The 24622-nt window shown below is 42.1% G+C and overlaps 1 non-coding gene across 1 annotated transcript; it reads right to left on the bottom strand.

Annotated features, from left to right (window-relative positions):
- Nucleotides 1-20505: 20505 nt before the first annotated feature.
- Trnac-gca lies at nt 20506-20577 on the bottom strand. Its single transcript has one exon. It is a non-coding gene; the product is annotated as a tRNA-Cys (tRNA).
- Nucleotides 20578-24622: the final 4045 nt, after the last annotated feature.

Below are 24622 nucleotides of genomic sequence, written 5' to 3'. Positions count from 1 at the left end.
AATTAAATTCTGTATTTCTTCTGTTACCCAAGGATTTCTACTAGCCCTCGTCTTTTTACCTACTAGGTCCTCTGTTGCCTTCGCTACTTCATCTCTCAAAGCTACCCATTCTTCTTCTGCTGTATTTCTTTCCCCCATTCCTGTCAATTGTTCCCTTATGCTCTCCCTGAAACTCTGTACAACCTCTGGTTTAGTAAGTTTATCCAGGTCCCATCTCCTTAAATTCCCACCTTTTTGCAGTTTCTTCAGTTTTAATCTACTTTTGTTTGTGTCTTAATGTTGATAAATACCTAGTGTTCTTGTAGCCACTTAACACAGTTCAGTGTGTTAAGGTGGTCATATTTTCTAGAGCCAAATTCGGGACACTTTAAAAAATTTTTATATTGCAAAAAACGTTTTAACTGAATGTAATAAACGCAAACTATCACTTAAATTTATTACGAAAAGTACATTAATTTATACTTTATTAGTACTTTCTAAGATGAAGCATTGCAGGCAGACATACAGTATTCATCAACGCTGTAAATTTTCTTCTGTCTGTGTTCTTCAACAGAATTATTAAAACATTGAACTTATGTTTCATCATGACTTGTAACCTCCCCCTCACTTATCGACCTTAATGACAGTGAAAAATTAAACCGCGTGTACCTAATGGAAATCTGGGAAAAGCAATCGTCACCGAAGTTAATCTGTCGGTAAAGAGGGAGGAAAGGGTTACATCCAAATGAAAGGAAAAATGCAAATGGAACTGCTGGAAATTAATTTTGAAAAAGGGTAAAGTTAATAAAGAAAGTAAATGTGCGGCCGTTACGTCAACAATTAACTGTTTTGTGACCGGTTTACTGGCCTTCCCAGTAGCACCGATAATTTTCACTCCTGTTACTGGCATAACTACGATGCCAGGTCTGTCTTTCAGTAACTCAAATATTTTCCCAGATACAGCACTCAATTCTGCACCGGTGTCAATCAACACGTTTAGTTGTAGGTCGTGCATATTAACAGACACTACTATCTGTCTACACTTGTCCTCGACTGTTTCTTTATTTTCCCACAGTAAATCCTCGTCTATATCCAGGTCATTCCAGAAAAAACCATCCGGCTTTGATCCAAAATCCGGCTTATCTGGCGGCCTTTTCAGCCTCTGTTCACACACAGTTTTAATTTCAACACGTTTGTCCTGAGGCTTAGTCTGTAGCTTCGCCTCCAATACCGAAACCTTTTCCTGTAACTCGTCAACTAGTGAGTGTTGCTTTGCTATCAATTCACTAATTGTCACCTTCGTTGATTCCTCTTTGATCAGATTGATCTCATCTGCCAATCTACCTGGAGAAATGTGCCCAGTAGTATCTGCAATTACTTCCTCTAGATCTGCGCAACCCACACTGCTATCGTCTGACCGTATCATGTCAGCTCTAACGTCATACACGCTGTAATCTATGTGCTTTTCTACCAATCGTGTCCGGCTATCACTAAAATTTTCGTAATCTTCCTCCTTAATACTCTCGCAATGTTTAAACTGGAGGTTTGCGTCGGGTGGGTCGGCTACTTCTACTACTACAGCTTTCGGTAAGGTCTGCCGGTTAGGGCCAGAACTTCCCGTTACTACTTCAACATCCAACTCTTGCGGTATGAAACAAGACGAATCTTGCTCGTGCTCCCCATTAACATCAACTATTTCTGGTAAAGTCTGCCGGTTAGGGCCAGAACTTTCTATCACTTCACAAACACTACCTTCCTGCGGGACGAGACGCGGCAAATCCTGCACGCGCTCACCATAAACACTTCTCCCATACAGGCCCCTATTATCTCTTAGTTCGTCGTATAAGCGACCGAACTGCCTTAACCAGACCTCATCCCTCTCTGCATCCCCTCGCTCAATGACGAACGTGTTATCCAACATCTGATCTTCTCTCAACAATTGCGAATCATTCTTAAACTCAATCTCCATTTCCACTGTGCGTGTTACAGCTGCCACTTTATAATCGATTTCCGGAACACTACTTAAATTGTTCTCACTGACAGTGAATGTATTTTCTACTGCCGTGTCTACAGCTGTGGGCACACTCATTTCTCCTAACACTGGCACACTCTCCAGCCGTTGATTATTCCACACGGAATTTTCATAACGACAACACCTGGGTTTTCTCCTGTTATTGGGCCGCCAAAATTTCTCCACGCCCGGTCGGCCCCTCCCCGGCGCGGCTAATGGTTTCCCTGTCTCGTCCCAGCAGATACGCTCCCTGGATGCTGCTGAGGCGGCTAATCACACGCTCTGGCGTTATTACTATTCAGGCTAGTATGATACTGGTTTCCGTCATTCCTGTTATTATTTGCATTGTACCGATTGTCATCACGGCCCGAACCACTATTGTTATTGCTGCCAAGATTGCGGTATGCATTATTCCCATAGTTATCATTGTTGTGGTTGCTGTGGTACCCGTTGTTGTTACCACGGCCTCTACCACTGTCGCGATTATTGCGCCAATTGTCCTCGTCCTCAACTCTTTCCAGGAAATCATTGATTGTCCTGTAATTGCTTCCTACGTAGCGTTTTGTATCATCTGGAAACTTCTTGTAGAGTTCCCAGACTATTTCGGATTCCGTGCGGCGATCACGCAAATATTCCAACTTGCGGATCCAGCCCTCACAAAACTCCTTCATCGAGCCGCGCGAATTCGCATCGAAAGGCCTCGATACGACAAATTCGCACCAGATACTTCGTTGTTTTTGCTCTGACCAGTATTCAGCCAGAAACAAATCTTTAAACTCGTCAAAAGTCAGGTTCGTAATATTGAGGTTTAAGCCCCAACGCTTGGCATCATCAGCCAACACATCAATAACCGCAATAATTTTTCTCTCATTAGTCCATGATCTGGGTAAGACTCTTTCACAATTTTTAATGAAATCCGTCGGGTGTATACCGCCTTTTTTCAAGGGGTCGAACCACTCCTCTTTCGTCAACAATTCCGAACTATGTGCACAGATTGGCACATAGCTCTGTTTTTCGTCAAGTTTCTTTTCAAATTCCGAAACTCTCGTAATTACTTGGCAAGTGGTTGTCGCAAGCGTTTCCACTTCCCTCTTTTTCTCTTCGCAGGTATTAGCCTGCTTCCTCACTTTAGTATCTACTTCGGACACTAAAGCCTTTAAAGTTTCCATCTTCTGTTGATCCTCTTTTTTCACTAATTGAATTTGTTCCGACTCCTTATTCTCGATGATCAGAGCAACAGCTTCTCCTGCACTTTTCTCGATTCTGCTAATTTCGGAATTAAAACGAGTGTTTTTGCTCGCAATTTCCGCCTGAACTCCTATCATTTCCTGTTTAAGATTACCGATTTCGGTATTAATCATAACAATATCTTCTTTGATTCTATCAACTTTTGTGTTAACAACTCCAACATTGTTGTTAACAACATTAACAGCAGCCGGCCGAAGTGGCCGTGCGGTTAAAGGCGCTGCAGTCTGGAACCGCAAGACCGCTACGGTCGCAGGTTCGAATCCTGCCTCGGGCATGGATGTTTGTGATGTCCTTAGGTTAGTTAGGTTTAACTAGTTCTAAGTTCTAGGGAACCAATGACCTTAGCAGTTGAGTCCCATAGTGCTCAGAGCCATTTTGAACATTAACAGCATTGTTCTGATTGTCTAGCTTCCGTTAAATTTTTTCTTACTGAGCTTCTTGCTTGGCAGCCTGAGCTTTAATTTCTGCCGATTGACTCTTGATTTCATTAATCAAAACATTCAATAAATCAGTTAAATTCCCGGAAACTACCGGTTTTACTAGCGTAGCTGGTTCCTCTATATATGTTCCCCCGTATTCGTCATCAAGGGGTACAGATTTGATTTTCGCTTTCGATTCCGAAACATTTTCTAAAGTTTGGTATTCCATTTCTGCTCTTTGTTGCGTTCCGCCGGTCGCGTCTTTCATGCTAGCCGCCTGCCCCTGAACAATGGGTTCCGCGGTTCGTGTTTCCCACTGTTCGACCTATTGTTCCGTATCCAAGTCTACCAAATTTTGGTAATTGTTGCCTTCACCCATTTTAATAATTTTCAATATAAATGCCAAATCTCAAATATAATTAAGATTACAACCATTACTTATTCTCGCTGACGTGACGGCCTGTTCGTAACCAGCACTTTGTTACGAGATTTGCACAATGCAAAATTCGTGTCCAGAACAACCTCAAATTTGAAGATTATCCTGTCACCAGGTCGCCACGTGTAAACTCCCCCTCACTTATCGACCTTAATGACTGTGAAAAATTAAACCGCGTGTACCTAATGGAAATTTGGGAAAAGCAATCGTCACCGAAGTTAATCTGTCGGTAAAGAGGGAGGAAAGGGTTACATCTAAATGAAAGGAATAATGCAAATGAAACAGGTGGAAATTAATTTTGAAAAGGGGTAAAGTTAATAAAGAAAGTAAATGTGCGGTAGTTCCGTTAACAATTAACTGGCGTTAATTAGATATTTGAGATTTGGGGAAAATTATGGTCGCCAGTCCTGTGGACAACTAATATAATAACTGAAAAAGAAAGGTTATTGCACATATAATTAGCACCAAAAGCATGGCAACTGAAGGTTGACACGTGTTGTGTGAAAACTGAATGTTTGTCAGAAGTAATAAATTTCGCTACACTCTGACTTAATTTAGCAAAAGAATTAATAAAAACGGAAAATTGAAAGTTAATTTAGTGACTGAAATTAATAGTGAACTTTGTTTCTGAAGCACTACGAAATTCAATAAAATAAGGTTAGTCTTGGGCTAGCTCAACAATCATTTCAAAAGCTACTTGAATCTACGCAATTTAGAAATAAGAGATTTAACTTTGAACTTGAATTAAATGATTCTGAACAATTAACAATAGTAAAATTTAGTACGTACCAAGCTGAGCTGCAGTCACAGGTAAGCTAAAATATGCTAACAAAACTCGCACTCTTAATTTGTGCTCGTGTAATCTAAATATTGTAGCCATCTACGAATACTTTAACTGAACTTTGAAATTAAAGCAGTGAAATCGAATTATATTGTTTTAATGCTGGCGTTTGAATTTCAACGACACTCGGGTTAATTTCGGAAAAGGAAGGGACCCTGCTTGGCAATGCAATTGGGACAATGAGCAACAAAGGTTCATGCTAAGTTGCTGTAATTTTGTGATGCAACAATTTTAAAAGCTGAGGTCTGCCATACAGTTCTGAAACTTTACGTGCTTTTAGTCTTCCTTGTTGGTTGACTGAAGGTTTGAAGTCGTCGATCAAGGAGGTGGCGACAGTCACTCATTGTCGGCCGTCGCTGTTGCAGAAGCTGGATGCTGGCGCGCCTTCTTCTCGACTCGGTCTCCAGCCGAAACGGGCTCTTGATGTGTGCCAGCTAACGCTTCCCGTCCGCGACACCATGTCAGAGGCTAACATAGCAAGTCGAGCGCAATTACATGCTGCCAAACCCCGAAAGCGCGGCAACTCGCGGGAGCGTCACACAACACACCTGCTCCACTGCACTACTCCAGCCAGACTCTCTCTCTGCCCGCGCTCCACGCGGCAGAGTTAACACTACCAAAGATCCTAAACACTTTCGTTCTTCACACGACCTATCGATGTATTCGTTCGATAGCATAGTTTTCCCTAGGGAAGACCCAGCGTAAAATACAAATAATATTTACAAAACAAACCAATTATACATCGACATAAATGCATAAATATATATATGTATATATATATATATATATATATATATACAGGGTGTTTCAAAAATGACCGGTATATTTGAAACGGCAATAAAAACTAAACGAGCAGCGATAGAAATACACCGTTTGTTGCAATATGCTTGGGACAACAGTACATTTTCAGGCGGACAAACTTTCGAAATTACAGTAATTACAATTTTCAACAACAGATGGCGCTGAAAGATATAGAAGACAATGCAGTCTGTGGGTGCGCCATTCTGTACGTCGTCTTTCTGCTGTAAGCGTGTGCTGTTCACAACATGCAAGTGTGCTGTAGACAACATGGTTTATTCCTTAGAACAGAGGATTTTTCTGGTGTTGGAATTCCACCGCCTAGAACACAGTGTTGTTGCAACAAGACGTAGTTTTCAACGGAGGTTTAGTGTAACCAAAGGACCGAAAAGCGATACAATAAAGGATCTGTTTGAAAAATTTCAACGGACTGGGAACGTGACGGATGAACGTGCTGGAAAGGTAGGGCGACCGCGTACAGCAACCACAGAGGGCAACACGCAGCTAGTGCAGCAGGTGATCCAACAGCGGCCTCAGGTTTCCGTTCGGCGTGTTGCAGCTGCGGTCCAAATGACGCCAACGTCCACGTATCGTCTCATGCGCCAGAGTTTACACCTCTATCCACACAAAATTCAAACGCGGCAACCCCGCAGCGCCGCTACCATTGCTGCACGAGAGACATTCGCTAAAGATATAGTGCACAGGATTGATGACGGCGATATGCATGTGGGCAGCATTTGTTATACTGACGAAGCTTATTTTTACCTGGATGGCTTCGTCAATAAACAGAACTGGCGCATATGGGGAACCGAAAAGCCCCATGTTGCAGTCCCATCATCCCTGCATCCTCAAAAAGTACTGGTCTGGGCCGGCATTTCTTCCAAAGGAATCATTGGCCCATTTTTCAGATCCGAAACGATTACTGCATCTCGCTATCTGGACATTCTTCGTGAATTTGTGGCAGTACAAACTGCCTTAGATGACACTGCGAACACCTCGTGGTTTATGCAAGATGGTGCCCAGCCACATCGCACGGCCGACGTCTTTAATTTCCTGAATGAATATTTCGATGATCGTGTGATTGCTTTGGGCTATCCGAAACATACAGGAGGCGGCGTGGATTGGCCTCCCTATTCGCCAGACATGAACCCCTGTGACGTCTCTCTGTGGGGACACTTGAAAGACCAGGTGTACCGCCAGAATCCAGAAACAATTGAACAGCTGAAGCAGTACATCTCATCTGCATGTGAAGCCATTCCGCCAGACACGTTGTCAAAGGTTTCGGGTAATTTCATTCAGAGACTACGCCATATTATTGCTACGCATAGTGGATATGTGGAAAATATCGTAGTAACTACTGTAATTTCGAAAGTTTGTCTGCCTGAAAATGTACTGTTGTCCCAAGCATATTGCAACAGACGGTGTATTTCTATCGCTGCTCGTTTAGTTTTTATTTCAAATATACCGGTCATTTTTGAAACACCCTGTATATATACAAATAGTAAAACAATTACAATATATAAAGACACAGAAATGTCATATCTTGAGGTAACAAATAAAGGAAATGAATTTATAGTACAATAGATGGAAATAGGAGGATATGCATTTCCGGCGTTACAGACTCACTCTTGTCACTATTATTGCCTTTATAGTATCCACAATAAAGTTTGTTTCGTCACTGCTCCATGTACTACTCATTAGGGGAAAATACTCTTTCAGTAACAGCATGCCGGTACATGTGAAGTGAATTTATAATTCGGGAAAAATCGTTTCATAATTGTTAAATCCTGGACAAGTAGGTGTCCCTAATTGCTTTCCGATAAATTCGGGACCGAGCTAGGAAAATCGTGACTGTCACAAAAAAAGACGGGACAGAGATCGGGCGGAGGAATGGATGATCGCCTCAAATATGTGTGCCGTCTGTAGCACGGAGGCTGTATAAGCGATATTACAGTTCCATGGCAACATAGGATGTCCTCATTGAAGTGTGCTATTACTGCTCTGATGTGAGCTCACAGTTCGTGCAAGTCCCACAGGAAGGAAAAAAAAAAAAAAAATGTAGCAGGGTTCTGCAGGAGCTGGGTGTCAGATGTTGCCTGTACCAACTATTCCACACATTGCGCCAACTGCTGGAGGGTGGCCAGCCAATAACTAACATGGTAAAACAAGAAAAAATCAGATTTAGGTGTGTGTCAACATTACGCCGTAAGCCGCATCTTTTTGCCTATTCTCATTTCTAAACTATACGTTATAAAAGTTGGAAATATCATCTTGGAATATACTATAGGCATATAGGAAAGCGTCTAGGAAAGATCCCCCTGCGTTTCAATGGACTAAAACGAGAACACTGTGTATTTTAACTAAGGTTCCAGTCGCGAATGTTTGGCATTTAAGAACCATTGCTGCTAAGGTTCCCTGTGAGCTCGATTCTCTCTCATTTTTACATTCGTGGTCTTTTCGTGAGAATGGCCCATGAGGAAGCAATATATTGGTTCACTCATTTGAAGAGAAACTAAAAGAAACCTGAAGTGTACCATATGCCTCTGTTATAATCTCATCACTTGAAGAACTTCACACACACAAGACTAAAAATCAGAAGATAACAGTTTAAATAAATAAACTTTTTAATATAAAATGCTTTTAAAACGAATTAATAAATATTAAATAATCTTTCCTAACCCCATACAGATTCCTGACATCATTCAGATAGTCCTGAAAATTTGTGCTTGTGAATTATTAATAGCTAGGAAACTACCTGTAGATCTGAAAACGACTGGGGCAAGTATGTACTTGGTGACGTAATTTTCTGTACAAAATATTTTCCTTCCACTCAAATAAATGGCTGAATAGTCGAATGATTTTGCATTTATGGACAAAATCACACATTGCCTATAAAACAGATTGAAAAAGTCTCTAAAACGAAGCAAAATTCACTTTTTCTTCATATATCATTAAGGGCACCATTGCGCTCATCTTTGCATCTCCAATTATGGCTGCAGTACGTGCGGATATCCCCAGATTGGTCTTAATTTTGAGGACGTCCAGATGCGTGCTGGAAGGATATTTGCACAACTGTCCAGGATAAAATGGTTCAAATGGCTCTGAGCACTATGCGATTTAACTTCTCAGGTCATCAGTCGCCTAGAATTTAGAACTAATTAAATCTAACTGACCTAAGGACATCACACACATCCATGACCGAGGCAGGATTCGAACCTGCGACCGTAGCGGTCGCTCGGCTCCTGACTGTAGCGCCTGGAACAGCACGGCCACTCCGGCCGGCCTCCAGGATAAACCTGGACCTTTCTTCGTGTCTGTGGAAATTCTATTAACTGGAAACAGATTGTAAGAAACCTTAGTTAAAACTCAATAAAATAGGCCCGAACCATTGATAGCGTCCTCGTTTTAGTCTATTAAAAACGCAGTGGCGAGCATGCTTAGACGCTCTCATATACGCATACAGTATGTTCCAAAATGATCTTTACAACTTTTATCACGTATATTCTAAAAATGAGAATAGGTATAAAGGTACGGCTTACGTCGTAATGTTCATACATACATAAAGCTGAGTTTTTTTCCTTATTTTTCCCATATTAGATATTGACTGGCCACCCTCCAGCACTTGGCACAACGTATGGAATAGTTGGTAAAGACAATACCTGACACCCATGTCCTGCGGAGAGCAGCAACAGCACACTTTAACGAGGTCATCCTAGGTCGTAAATGGAAAATCACTTAGGTAACCTGTGTGCTATAGACGGCACACACATTTGAGGTGATCATCCGTCCGCCCGTCCCATCTGTTTTCGTGACAGTCACGATTTTCCTAGCTCTGCACCGAATTCGGGACACTTATTTGTCCTGGATTTGACAATTATGAAACGATTTACCCCGAATTACATGTTACTTCATCTGTAACGGTATGCTGTTACTGAAAGGATATTTCCCTAATTGATTAATGTACCGACCAGCCGCAATACACAATTTGTTGAAGATATTATGAAAGCAATGGTTATAACTATGGTGAAATTGATGTTTTCATAATGCTGTTGAAGAGTACAGATATACTGAAGAAAATTTAGAACTCTGATGAATACTGTGTGTCTGCCTGCAAGGTGCTTTGAAGGTACTAGTAAAATATAAATTAATGTACTTTTTGTAACAAATTTAAGTGATAGTTTGCGGTTGTTACATTCAATTAAGACTGATTTGCAATATCAAAAGTGGCTCCTAGAACCTTAGGTATGTATGAACATTAAGACACAAACCGCGTTTCTCCACCTTTCCTCATTTCTGCAATATATGTGATCGAAGTTGTAAAGACAATTTTGGAACACTCTGTATTTTCCATACTTCTTTATCGTGACATGAAAAGCTGCCAACATTGTGAAGCCGCCGAGAATAGGCGATCGAGTACTCCGCGGCGTCGCCCTGGCTGCCAGCCAAATGAGTATCTTAAACGTCATTTGCCTTCTGCTCATTGAGCTGTATAAAACTGGTTTCATTTACGTTCATATTCCTTACTGCAGATTAGTACTTTGTATGAACATAAACGTTTCTATAATGCACTTTCACAAATACTTGTCACTCTCATGTGTAATTTATATCTGCTGCTTAGACGGTTGATTGCGTCTGCAGGCGTTATCGTCACCGCGAGATGTTCCCACTCTCCCTGCAACAGCATAACCATTGACCAGCTTATCGTCTGCAGACTGTTTGTGTCCAGGAAAATAGTCCGGATTTACCCAGATGTCTCGGGTTTTCGAAGTTTTTGTGTGGGATCGGCAATTTAAGTGACAGCAGGTCTACTCCAGTGATACGTCGGGTTAATTATAGTGCGCGTCATTTACGACGGCAGCCGATTTTAGGTTCGTTCTGCGCATATGACATCACAAAACACAGTCAGCCAATGAACAGAGAACGACATCGCCTGAGCTCGACTGCAAGGACGAGTGTCTTCAGTTTTAGAAACATTCAGTCACAAAGAAAGTAATTGAACAAAAGCAATGTCTTGATAGGAGACTTTCTTTATAGAAAGTTTGAACAAAGCATTCTTTATACCAATTGCTTCATATTCTATCAATTAATTAAACCAAACAAGCAATAAGCCTCCTAATTCAGGCGATAGCAAGGAAAGGTGTTTGTTATCATTCTCACGAACCGCTTTTTCGCAATAAAGAACAGCGGTAATTGTTTATTTCCTATTGTACTTCGACGAAACGTGACTAATTCATAGTCATACCAACAGTGTTTGTCGGTTTTTTGAGTGATAAACACCTCCACGTCTTTTATTGAATAATGAGTTGGGTTAGCGTAATGGTTGAGGTGATTGAGCCGGCACGGTAGCTCAGCGTGTTCGGTCAGAGGGTTAACTGCACTCTGTAATAAAAAAAAACTAAGTTAATCGATCAACAACGAACTTAAATGGATGTCTTATGACGTCCGCCCAGAGCAGATTCAACGAACAAATGCGAACAAAATGAGATTAAAAAAAAAAAAAAAAGGTCCTGGGTTCGAAACCTTGCTCAGTGCTTAACATTTTCTTTATTTAAAAACAATATCGAAGTGTCTTACATCATGAATTTTATTTGTTTGAATGTAATTTTCTGAAATTTCTAGTGCTTTGTCTCTTCATTAGAAAAATTATAAGTTTTCGGTTTTTCTAATTTTGTCCTCCAATATTTCTTTTCACAGCAATTAAAAACAATGAAAAGGCACACATACATTATTCATGTTATCGGTTTTGTTTGTATATCTTCTCTTCCGCAGTCGCTGTTTTACTATTCATATTGAGATATATTCTTTTGCGACAGTACTAAAAGTATTATTTAGAGCAGAACTTCGGCTCGTACGTTGCCGAGCTACTTGATTGTCTGACGCAATTCTTTGCTTTGCTGCTTTGGTAACATCATATTCAATGTTTTCGTCGACTGATCTATGTTTTGGCATGTATTTGCTGTCCGTTGTGACAAACACAAATTGTTTGCACACTGCACCTCACTGACAATATATTTTAGTTTCTATGTTTTATTACGTCCACAATTCGATTTTGTTTAGTTCGCCAACTTTGTTTTTTAGCCAGAACGTTTTGGAAAAAAGCGAAATGACTCTGGTATAAATAAAAGTTTCCCAATTTATAAACACTGTTTATGTTATAAAGTGGTTCATTTTAACCGGGGACATGCTTTTGTAAGTCCACAGTTTTGTTTAATGTATTTTGTCTACTTCCTTTTGATTGGCTGAAGTGCTTTAAAATAAAGCCAAACGTGGCCGGTGTAAATAAAATTTTTATTACAGTCGCGAAGGACGGAATATTTCTCAATATTACATACGACACCTATCTGGTACTTAAATTAAATGAGATATTGTTACACAGTAAGTTTTATATGAAATTTAGGTATCTTGTCCACATTTCATTCTCAACATTGTGGCAACTAAAATCGACCATATGGAAAGTATACGCTATGGACCTCTGCAAACTCTTCAAAATTTCGTGCAATGGTTTACTACATTTTATGCTGCACAATAACTGCATTGAACATCGAAACAAAATTAAGCCATTTATTTTATTATTTATTTTATTTATTTATTTATTTATTTAACCTGATCAGATTAGGGCCATCAGGCCCTCTCTTACACCGGACCAGTGTTCCACACATGCAGCATTTCACACATCAGAGTAACATCATGAACATAGTTTAAATGAGAAAATTAGCTTACTCTAGTGACAATATGAATAAAGACTAGTGACTAAGACCTAATAAAGTAAATGCGGAAGTATTTTTACAACAGTTGCTATACATACAGATTATGATAAAAGCAATAATAATAACAGTAAAACAAAAAATCAAATAATAATGATAAACATGACTAAGACCTAATAAAGTAAATGCTGGCAGTATTTTTACATCAGGTGCCATACATACAGATTATGGTGAAAGCAATAATAATAACAGTAAAAAAAAAACAAATAATAATGACAAACATGAGAAAGATTCGCAATAGTAATGAAGGTTTGTGCAGATGTACATTAATATTTTGGTGTGTAAAGTAGATGTTTACTAGTATAGCGAGTTTTGGGTAAGGGAGGTTTAAGGAGGGGGAGAGAGGGAAGTAATGAGGTGAAGTGCACTCATGTACAGAGGAAGGCATTACTGTTGCTTAAGTAGATGCGTCATTAATTGTTTTTTGAAGCCGGTCATGTTTTTAAGTTCTCTAACATAACGAGGGAGGTTATTCCAGAGTCGGGTTCCCGCTACTGTAAAGGACTTGGAGAAGGTGACTGAGCGATGCAGTGGAACGGAGAGGATTTAATTATGATAGGAACGTGTGTTTCTGTCATGTTGTTCCGACATGAGTGTTAGGGACGAGGAGAGATATGAGGGACAGTGTACATTTATAAGGCAGTAGATGAGACAGAGTGTATGGAAATCTCTGCGTTTGTCTGCACGCAGCCAGGACAATTTTGCATATGCTGGTGAAATGTGATCAAAAAGTCGAACGTCACAGATATATCGGACGCAGGCATTCGTGACCAGTTCTAGACGTCGGGAATTTTCCTGAGAGAGGCCTTGTAGGATAATATCGCTGTAGTCAATGATTGGGAGTATAAGCGTTTGTACTAATTTCTTTTTCAGATCGAAAGGGAAGAGTTTTTTATATTTTTGTAGGACATGAAGGGATGCTGATGCTTTTTTGCACACTGCAGTTACGTGCTCTGTCCAATTTAGATTTTCATCTATTATTACTCCCAAACTCTTTGCTGAGGGCGAGAAGTTAATAATTGTTCCATTTAGGATAAGAGGTGGTACGGATTCCCGATGTTTTGGGCTAATAAGCTTAGAGTGACCAACAAGTACCGCTTGGGTTTTAGATGGGTTTAGTTTTAGACCTATGTCCTGTGCCCATTTTGACAGTGCGTTGAGGTCAGTATTGAAATTTTCAATAGCTTTCTTGAGATTGCTTGGTTTCGCACTTAGATACAACTGAAGGTCATCAGCATACATATGGTATTTGCAATAGGTCAGGACCGATGACACATCATTGACATAAAGAGAGAAGAGTATAGGACCTAATACTGAGCCTTGGGGAACGCCTGACACTACCTGCCGCCATTGTGATTTTATATCCCCAGACAGGACGCGTTGCTGACGAGACGTCATGTATGAGCGAAACCATTGCACTGCGCTTGGTGAGAAATTTAGACCGCTAAGTTTGGCTAGTAAGATGTCGAAGTCGACAGTATCAAATGCTTTGCTGAAATCTAAGAAGCAAATGATAGTCGCTTCTTGTCTGTGCATGGCAAGTTTCAGGTCATCTGTCACCTTTATCAGAGCGGATGTTGTGCTTCGATGTTTACGGAAACCTGATTGGTATTCGTCTAATAGGTTGTTAGTAGTTAGGTAGTTGGTGAGCTGGTCATGAACTATATATTCTAAGGCCTTTGATAGTGCAGGAAGAAGGCAGATGGGGCGGTAGTCAGAGGGTGCTGTGGCGATGTCCTTTTTAGGCAGTGGCTTAATTTGTCCCAGTTTCCAGGCCTCAGGGAAAACACTTGTGATTAATGAATCGTTGAAAATGTCTGTTATAGAGGACAGTAGTTGGTCAATAATAAGTTTTACCATCTGGATAGTGATACCATCATGTCCAGTAGATGCTGATCTAATCCGCATTATGGCTTTCTTGACAGTACTGCAAGTGACGTGCTGTAGATAGAATTTTTCTTTGCTGCAGTCGTTCATCCCAATGAAGTAATCAATGATTCTCTGTTTTTTTTGCGGATCAATTTTGGTTGCAGGTAATGTGAAGAATCGGTTTAGTTCTTCAGCTGGGACCATGGGATTTTCTGCAACTTTTATTTTGCCTAAACCGAGACTACGGAGATTTTTCCACAGGATAGCTGGTCTACATCTATTGTCAACTAATGTACGTGCATGTCTGAGCTTAGCGTTTCTCACCGCTTGACTGACTTTGTTTCGTTTCTGCTTGTATACAGCGTGATTTTCAGGTGTAGGGTGTATCTTGTATGCTCGATGTGCAGCATCTCTGAGATTCATGAGCTGTTTTAGTTCATCAGTCAGTCAAGGTGCAGGTTGCCTTTTTGCTTTTCTGGTCTTTATTGGAGCATATTTGTCATATAGTTGAGTAATTTTGTTAGTGAAATCGTGGAGTTTGTCGTTTATGTCCATGAGGGGAGTAGAGGTCATCCCCCAAACTATTTCTTGTGCCTCAGTTTCGAGTTCAGGCAAATTTATGCGTTTGAGGTCTCGGTATGTAGACAGTTTTTGTTTCTTTCTAGGGCATTCTAGTGAATACGTCATGGAAATGATGTCATGGGCAGACATGCCAGGCGCAGATATTTGAGAGGTGCGGATTATTCTGTTCGGGGATTTCGTTGCGAATATATCTATGAAAGTGTGACTGGTAGTCGTGTGATGAGTAGGCGCCAGGTGAAGTAGCGTCATATTTGAGGAAGAAAGCATCCTCTTAAATTTCCCAGTGGAAGGACTATTGCACAGAAAATTAATGTTAGTGTCACCAGCTATAATTACATGTTCACATGACGATTCGAGACTAGAGAGGGCAGTTTCGAAGCAGGCGAACCCACCTACTTTAGGAGGTTTGTAAAGGACACATATTAAGCACTTTCTGTTAAGTGATTTGATCTCTATGAACATATATTCCACTTGTTTATCTACATTGTTGTTGGATGTGTGTAGTACTGTAGGTGACAAATCAGAGCGTATGTACGCCCCTACTCCGCCCCCTCGTCTGTTGCATCTGTCGTGCCTGAGAAAGATATAGCCATCTAGGTTTACGGAAGTTGTAGGAATACTTGGTTTGAGCCAAGTCTCTGACAAAAGTATTTATGGGGGGAAGATATCAGTCAAGAAGATGTGTAAAAATCAAATTTTTGGGCCACATGGTTTTTGTGAAAGCGAATGATAAGAGTGTCAAAGCAGTCGGGACACCATGTGTCTGCACAGGCGAGCAGTGCAGTGATGACAAAATCGCGCACAGCGCGGAATGCGGAGTACGTCCCTGTAGCAGCGAAAGGGTTAATGCGGCCGTGGTGGCTTTACTTCATAAACTACGCGCTCTCCCCTTAGTGTAAGTTTGGGAACTATACTATACTACGGCGCTGCTTCTCTTGGCGCGTGCGTCGTTTGCCACTGGCAACGCAGCAATCTCCCGCGTCTGGGCGGGCATGCGCGAGACGCCAAGATAAAAGAATTGAACTATAGTTACGCACTAAAGGTACCTGGAATCATTTAATCCACAGCAATATATGAATCAGTTTGAAATGATGAAAAGAAAAATTACTCTGTTCTGGACATAGTTAAATGAACCTGTATACTGCTTAATTTAAATTTGGCATACCCCTGAGATACGTCTTAACTTAGGACCACCCTCTGTCAGTATAATGTAGCACTGCTGTAGTTCAACTAGTTAAATTACTGCGGTTTGGTGTCCCTCAGAAGAGTAATGGATAGCTCAATCTCCTGAAAAACTGAAGAGCGGTTTCAGTTAAAAGAATGAACACGTTTCAGCTAACAGAAAAACTACTGATGGTTTTTCCATCAAAAGAAAGAATGAATAATTCAGCGAATATGCAAAGCTACAACAGTGTCGTCGGAATCCACCGACTCGGTGCTACTGTGGACGCAGTGTTAGCTGTGCGTGCACTCCGCCCTGAAGTGAGTGGTCGAGCTCCAAACCGAAAACGTCCTAGGCTGACCATCATTAATCACGACGCTTTATTTATTGAAGGCAGCGCATGGTATTCCTGGTTAACTTTGACCGCCCTCACGCCGTTATCTGCCCTGTAATGCATGTCACCAGACTCTCGACCAGCTGTTACGCTATACACGATACCGAACATTATAAAGGCCTGTTTAATGCTTATCACGTCAGTCTCAAAGGGAAAATTGTGCACTTTCATAATTCTCTGCCCTAGCCCTGATAAGTAATTTTAACACGATTCACCTCGCCAGTGTTCGTCTTGTAATCGGCATCTCGATTCGTTGATTTCCATAACTGGCTGATAAAACTCATCGTTCTTCAGTTTCATGTTCACTGCGTAAGATACGATTTTGTTCCCCTAATTTCTGTGGGTCTTTGTTGTTACACATTTCCACCAGTCAGAATGTCAAGCCGCTAGTTAAATTTTTGCAAGATTAGGAAAAGAATAAATTTATGTCTTATGTTAATTGCAGTTGTAATTATTGTGTTGCATGAGAGAGCTGAACAGACAGCAGAGCCACCTACCAGCGATAACATGGATCACAGAAGCGCCCAGGCATCGACATCATCAGTCAGAGAACATCTGATCACTAACAATAACCGCCGCGACGATTATGTTGATTGGCCGGCCGCGGTGTCCAGTGGTTCTAGGCGCGCAGTCCGGAACCGCGGGACTGCTACGGTCGCAGGTTCGAATTCTGCCTCGGGCATGGATGTGTGTGATGTCCTTAGGTTAGTTAGGTTTAAGTAGTTCTAAGCTCTAGGGGACTGATGACCACAGAAGTTAAGTCCCATAGTGCTCAGAGCCATTTGAACCATTTTTTATGTTGATTGGAGTAAATTCAAAGACGCTCCTTGGCCTATAGAAGATGATCTATCCGAGTTTTTATTCTGAGAATGAAGCCAGAGTCAGGCCTGGATTGTGGTGATGTATTTGTTTATGCATATGTAAATACGCAGGAAAATAATAAAGGGACCGTATTTTAATGTTTAGTTCAGACGTGGTGCCTGAGTATGATAGGTAGAATATTGGATAATACATATTAGGATTTTTTTTGATGATTGCTAGGTACGAACGCCTGAAGAGGAAGCACTTGTCAGGATGGAGAATTGTTATCTACAAGGTGGCACACGAAATATGTTACCATTTTGTTTATGAATATAAACTTTATTGTCAATACGATCTGAAAGGGACATATACTACAATCAAGAGCCGTCCATGGAGATTTGTTCTAACTCAGCACATGCTCAATATGTCCACCGTTTCTTCAAAGAAAAAGGGTCCAATAAGCCCATACTGGGAATTGGTGCCCACACTGTAATCCTCGGAGCATAATTTTGTCGTTCATGAAACACTTGTGGGTTTTCAGTGGCCCAAAAGCGTACGTTTGGTTTGTTAACCACACCGTCTAAATGAAAATGCGCGTCGTCTGAAAACCAAACGTTGCTGAGACTTTCTTCCCTATCCTCCGCCCACTGAGCAAACAGTAGTCTCTGCTGCTTGTGTTCTTCAGTGAGCTTCTGTGCACAGCTCATCTTGTATGGTTACATATCGAGGTCACTTTTAAGAATGCGTTGAACGGAGCGTCTGGATACTGCCAGTTGCACTGCTGCGTTTCTACACGATTTCCCGGGTCTTCTCTGTTCAGCAACTCGCACCGCTTCAATATTCTCCGGCAAACAAACAGGCTTAGGCCGAGGTCGCTTCGCTTCCAGTACTGTTCCTTCCTGTACAAATTTATCGTACAACCTGTGGAAGGTCTTCTTGCAAGGGACCCATCATGTGTTAAACTGTTGTTGAAAGCGCCTCTGGGTCACAATAAGGCTTTTCGTTTCTTGAAAAAGCAACACAATTGCCGATCGTTGCTGTGTCGTCAGTCTTCCATTGTCAGCCATTGCTGCTTACTAGTCTCCTAGCGGCAGTATAGTGAATTACACGTCATTTCGTAACTCATTTGTTTTTCCAAGCTCTGCTGGTACTGCTGTAGAGATCGCAGCGGGATATCTAATGTGCGTCGTAAATTGTGAAAGAAACAATTGGTAACACATTTCGTGCGCCAGCCTGTATATAATTAGTAATTTTCTGGTAGTGTAAAGTAGGGTTGTTACTTAAATATTACCGCGCGGGATTAGCCGAGCGGTCTGAGGCGCTGCAATCATGGACTGTGCGGCTGGTCCCGGCGGAGGCTCGAGTCCTTCCTCGGGCATGGGTGTGTGTTTGTCCTTAGGATAATTTAGGTTAAGTAGTGTGTAAGCTTAGGGACTGATGACCTTAGCAGTTAAGTCCCATAAGATTTCACACACATTTGAACATTTTTTACTTAAATAATAAATAAAATAAAAATAAAATCTGTGAGCGAAGTGGCGAGATATTTTATCAGCACTGCGTCCTAGATACTGTTAAAGTTCACGCAGCAGATCAGGGAATGTCTTCCAGTAAGGACTGGCTAGAGGAGAGGACGCACACGTCCAACCGTGCCCACAGTGCTGCGGGAGTCTACTTTTATCCTACGTCTGTAGTTTGGTAGTACTACGCTCAGACGTCGAATGCTGTTCTACACACGCACCGTTGTAGAGAACGACAGATTGGTCTGAGATAAACAGTTCTTTTAAACAGCGTTCTCAGTAGCACTGAGGCTTTTATAGAATAAGTGTGTTTTTGTTTGTACTATACATACGACCAGAATCTTTTCAGATTTTCTGGCAGATTTTGAGACAGAGTTTCGTTGCGCAAACTATTAACATCTCGCATTGAAGTAGATAGTAAATATCGACCTTCTATAATATTCGCCTATTTTGCGCATTTTGTGTTCTTTTAAATTTGACACGCTTTTTACGTTGCTTCTGCAATGGTATTCTGACCTGTTTTGTGTACCGTGGGGGATCAGTTCTGTCTCTTATTTGGCATAACTTCCACATCTGCTGTCAATATTATTTTTTGGAATGTAAGCCACATCTAGTCTAGGCTTACATAGTTAGTTCGGAGGAGACAGTCTCTTAGGTAGGTGTTAACTGACTTTTTTACCTGCTTTTTTAAATAGATACATTCTGCGTTCAGTTTTAATGAGTTTGGAAATTTGTGGTAACGTCTTATTGGACCAAACTATTTAGGTCATCGGTCGTTAAGTCTACACACTACTTAATCTAACTTAAACTAACTTACGCTATAGACAACACACACACCCATGCCCGAGGGAGGACTCGAACCTCCGACGGGGAGAGCCGCACGTACCGTGACAAGGTGCCTTTACCGTGACAAGGCGCCTGAGACCGCACGGCTACCCCGAGCTGTAGTGAGTCTGACGATACGGTGTTCAGTGTCGCTACATGATCTTGTGGTCACTAATCCCTGTATCCGTGGTGGTGCTCAGGATTACTTGTTAAGAGACCAAGTCGAGATGAGAGAGAATATTCTGCATGGCATGGATTTCAACAGATCTGACACGGCTAAAACACTTCAATTTCAAATGTCTAGACAAGCGTTCGTTACGAATTTGTTTTACCTTCACATACTTGGTTAAACTCTTTTTTAAATGATATTTTTCAACCTCAGGAGGTAGATTAAACACACATACATTTTTACAGTGCAAGTCAGTTTTAGAAATTATGACAGAACTCACCAAGGCGTCACGAGGACGGAATTCAGCCTTCCCTCTACAGCTGAGTAGAATCCTTTAGATCACTACAAGGCTTAACAGTTCCACATACCACTAGTCCACCTCTAATAAACGTGGTTGAACATGTCTTGCTGCCTTGTCGAATTCGAAGCAGAGGGTGCATTTACTAGGGAACATTCTTCACCTCATCACGATTGGTTAGCGGCTGGAAATACTAACGAAGAACAACAAAAAAATCCAGAACAGAACGACAATGAGAATTCACTGAACGTTTACATAGAAGACAGCGTAAACATCTAGTACTGGAAGGTACGCCGCTACGACGGAGCATAGTCATAACACGTCCCAGCTACACGACGTCTCAAGCGGAACCACGTACATAAATTTTGTGAGATTGGGAAGTATAAAACGGAAGGGGGCACCCGGATTTGAACCGGGGACCTCTCGATCTGCAGTCGAATGCTCTGCCACTGAGCTATACCCCCAACGTGGGCATTCGTCGTGCTTATGCTCTATTTATACGTTGAGACTTTCAGTAAGTAAGTTGTGTGGTTTTTATATTTTCATGTATTCCGACGTGAAAAGAGATTTGAGACGCTGATGTCGGTACTCTTTGATAAATGAAAGGCAGTGCTGACGTGAATCACGAACCGCCTGTAACGGGCTAAGGATGACGACAGACGCGACACGTCACCCCCGGGCACTGCCAGCAACGGATGCCAACTTACCCATCAGTCTTACTGGTAATTTTTCCTACATTTTTTCCTTTTTCTACGTTGTTTTCCAAGGTTGAAAGGAATTGTAATAGCAAGGTCTTTCATTCTTTCTTTCTTTCTTTCTTTCTACTGCACTGAATCTTTTACTTTGTGCCTGTGTTTCCTTATTTCTAACTTGAAGTTCTGTCTCTTGATAACATTTACAAAACACAAATTCCTACCTCTTTAAATGTAATGCTTTTTATTCTGTTGAAATTTGTCAAGGAAAAGCCTTAAACGGCTTGTCTGATAAAACAATTTCCTTGTTAATACCAAACACAAACTAATGTATTTCTAAAATTCACTCCTTTTTGATCATCATCCTCTGTCATTGAATATTCTTAGGATAGTTCTTGTTTATCAACCCTAAAATCTATTTTAAATCAAAGTCTACGAGTATCCTGCTTCTGTTTGTCTGTTTTCGCTTTTCTTATTTAAAACTCCTTCTTGATAACAGTAAAAGCTTACACTTATGGAAAGCAAATACCACCTGCTTTTGACTAACGCTTTTTTATCTAGCGTCTAGGTGGAAAGGAAGAAAGATTGAACTAAAATACACTCCTGGAAATTGAAATAAGAACACCGTGAATTCATTGTCCCAGGAAGGGGAAACTTTATTGACACATTCCTGGGGTCAGATACATCACATGATCACACTGACAGAACCACAGGCACATAGACACAGGCAACAGAGCATGCACAATGTCGGCACTAGTACAGCGTATATCCACCTTTCGCAGCAATGCAGGCTGCTATACTCCCATGGAGACGATCGTAGAGATGCTGGATGTAGTCCTGTGGAACGGCTTGCCATGCCATTTCCACCTGGCGCCTCAGTCGGACCAGCGTTCGTGCTGGACGTGCAGACCGCGTGAGACGACGCTTCATCCAGTCCCAAACATGCTCAATGGGGGACAGATCCGGAGATCTTGCTGGCCAGGGTAGTTGACTTACACCTTCTAGAGCACGTTGGGAGGCACGGGATACATGCGGACGTGCATTGTCCTGTTGGAACAGCAAGTTCCCTTGCCGGTCTAGGAATGGTAGAACGATGGGTTCGAGGACGGTTTGGATGTACCGTGCACTATTCAGTGTCCCCTCGACGATCACCAGTGGTGTACGGCCAGTGTAGGAGATCGCTCCCCACACCACGATGCCGGGTGTTGGCCCTGTGTGCCTCGGTCGTATGCAGTCCTGATTGTGGCGCTCACCTGCACGGCGCCAAACACGCATACGACCATCATTGGCACCAAGGCAGAAGCGACTCTCATCGCTGAAGACGACACGTCTCCATTCGTCCCTCCATTCACGCCTGTCGCGACACCACTGGAGGCGGGCTGCACGATGTTGGGGCGTGAGCGGAAGACGGCCTAACGGTGTGCGGGACCGTAGCCCAGCTTCATGGAGACGGTTGCGAATGGTCCTCGCCGATACCCCAGGAGCAACAGTGTCCCTAATTTGCTGGGAAGTGGCGGTGCGGTCCCCTACGGCACTGCGTAGGATCCTACGGTCTTGGCGTGCATCCGTGCGTCGCTGCGGTCCGATCCCAGGTCGACGGGCACGTGCACCTTCCGCCGACCACTGGCGACAACATCGATGTACTGTGGAGACCTCACGCCCCACGTGTTGAGCAATTCGGCGGTACGTCCACCCGGCCTCCCGCATGCCCACTATACGCCCTCGCTCAAAGTCCGTCAACTGCACATACGGTTCACGTCCACGCTGTCGCGACATGCTACCAGTGTTAAAGACTGCGATGGAGCTCCGTATGCCACGGCAAACTGGCTGACACTGACGGCGGCGGTGCACAAATGCTGCGCAGCTAGCGCCATTCGACGGCCAACACCGCGGTTCCTGGTGTGTCCGCTGTGCCGTGCGTGTGATCATTGCTTGTACAGCCCTCTCGCAGTGTCCGGAGCAAGTATGGTGGGTCTGACACACCGGTGTCAATGTGTTCGTTTTTCCATTTCCAAGAGTGTAGCTCTAATAGACTGCTTGCTAAAATTTTTCTTGAAAATACGAAACATAAATTTAAAGTATTACACTTAATTCCATTTCTCTCTAAGCTGCAAACTTCTGTTACACTGTGAGTGTGAAACGTTTGTTTCAGCTTAAACCCTTTCTTCCAGCGTCACTGTGGAAGGCAGTGACAAAAGTAGTGATACAAATCTTGTTCTTAAGGGTTCGACATACTTTGTATGTAATGAGTTAAGTACCCATGATCCAGGTACAACTGTTTTGTTTAAATTTTGGAAAAAGTTGTGAGTCTGGTTGCAAAACATTTGTTATTGATATCATTTAAGGCGATGCCACATTTGTAGCTACAAACTTTATTAGCGTCCAGTTTCAGACACGAAAGGTGTTTTCGCACAAGAAACGATGAGCAATAGGAGTTGTAACTTAGTGACGAAGGCAGTGTGGGCTCTGTGCTAGTCTTAATTTGTGTTTTTTTTCTGACGGTTTCTAAGGTCGGTTCTGTTTCAATAACCACGTTGTACAAGAGGTAAAAAATGGAGTTTTCTAAACAGGGTGGTCCATTGATCATGACTGGGCCAAAAATCACACGAAAGAAGCGTCAAACGAAAAAACTACAAAGAACGAAACTTGTCTAGCTTTACGGGGCAAACAAGATTGCGCTGTGGTTGGCCCGATAGATGGCGCTGCCATAGGTCAAACGGATATCAACTGCGTTGTTTTTTTTTAAATAGGAACCCCCATTTTTTATTACATATTCGTGTAGTACGTAAAGAAATATGAATGTTTTAGTTGGACCACTTTATTCGCTTTGTGACAGATGGCGCTGTAATAGTCACAAACGTATAAGTGCGTAACTGCTTCAGCGAAACAAAAGTAAATACTAACAAAGATAGTCATTTACAGACGCTAGAAACCTGCACTGTTAACAACATATGCAATGCATCATACGCATAAGTGCTGGGAACAGAAAGTTCACAGTTCTTTTCGAAATAAGATGGTTTCTGTAACAGATATAAAGGGGGCGTAGCGGCATACATGTCCGTAACTTTAAAATTCGGTGTATATTGGTCATTCTTCATTTGAAACTCTGTAACGTATATATAAATCTAATCAGGAAAGACTACAGAATTTATTAGTCATAAAAATTTCGATTTTTCCACTATTTATAAGTACCCTGTATCCTTAAGCACACTAAAGTACGCATCTATGTACAGGTTGGTCATAATTCAACTTTCGCTACTTGAGTCGCTGTAAACGTAAAATTATTTACTGTACGCGTACTTTATGGGAATGATGTTCAGGCGCCCGCATCTCGTGGTCGTGCGGTAGCGTTCTCGCTTCCCACGCCCGGGTTCCCGGGTTCGATTCCCGGCGGGGTCAGAGATTTTCTCTGCCTCGTGATGGCTGGGTGTTGTGTGATGTCCTTAGGTTAGTTAGGTTTAAGTAGTTCTAAGTTCTAGGGGACTGATGACCTAAGATGTTAAGTCCCATAGTGCTCAGAGCCATTTTTTTTTATGTTCAGACGGATTTGTGAGTAGTGTTCGTGTCAAGACCTGCCGTTAGAGGTCGGTACCAGCAAGTCTGACCCCAAGGACGAAGGACACGCAGCTTGAACGGCACACGTTACTGTGACCTGCTTAGCCAGCATGTGAGGGAGAGAAGTGCTTTGGACTCAACTGTTTTGACGCACCATGGAGTTCCTCCTCACATTGACCATTAGGTCAGTAGGTTACTTCGTCACACATTTGTAAAAATCCAAGTCACTAGGCGATCGTTCGAAACGGCGTGGCCACCACGA

This window comes from Schistocerca americana, chromosome 3 (assembly GCF_021461395.2).
Source record: "Schistocerca americana isolate TAMUIC-IGC-003095 chromosome 3, iqSchAmer2.1, whole genome shotgun sequence".
Classification (NCBI taxonomy): Eukaryota; Metazoa; Arthropoda; class Insecta; order Orthoptera; family Acrididae; genus Schistocerca; species Schistocerca americana.
This window is presented reverse-complemented; position numbering and strand designations above follow the sequence as displayed.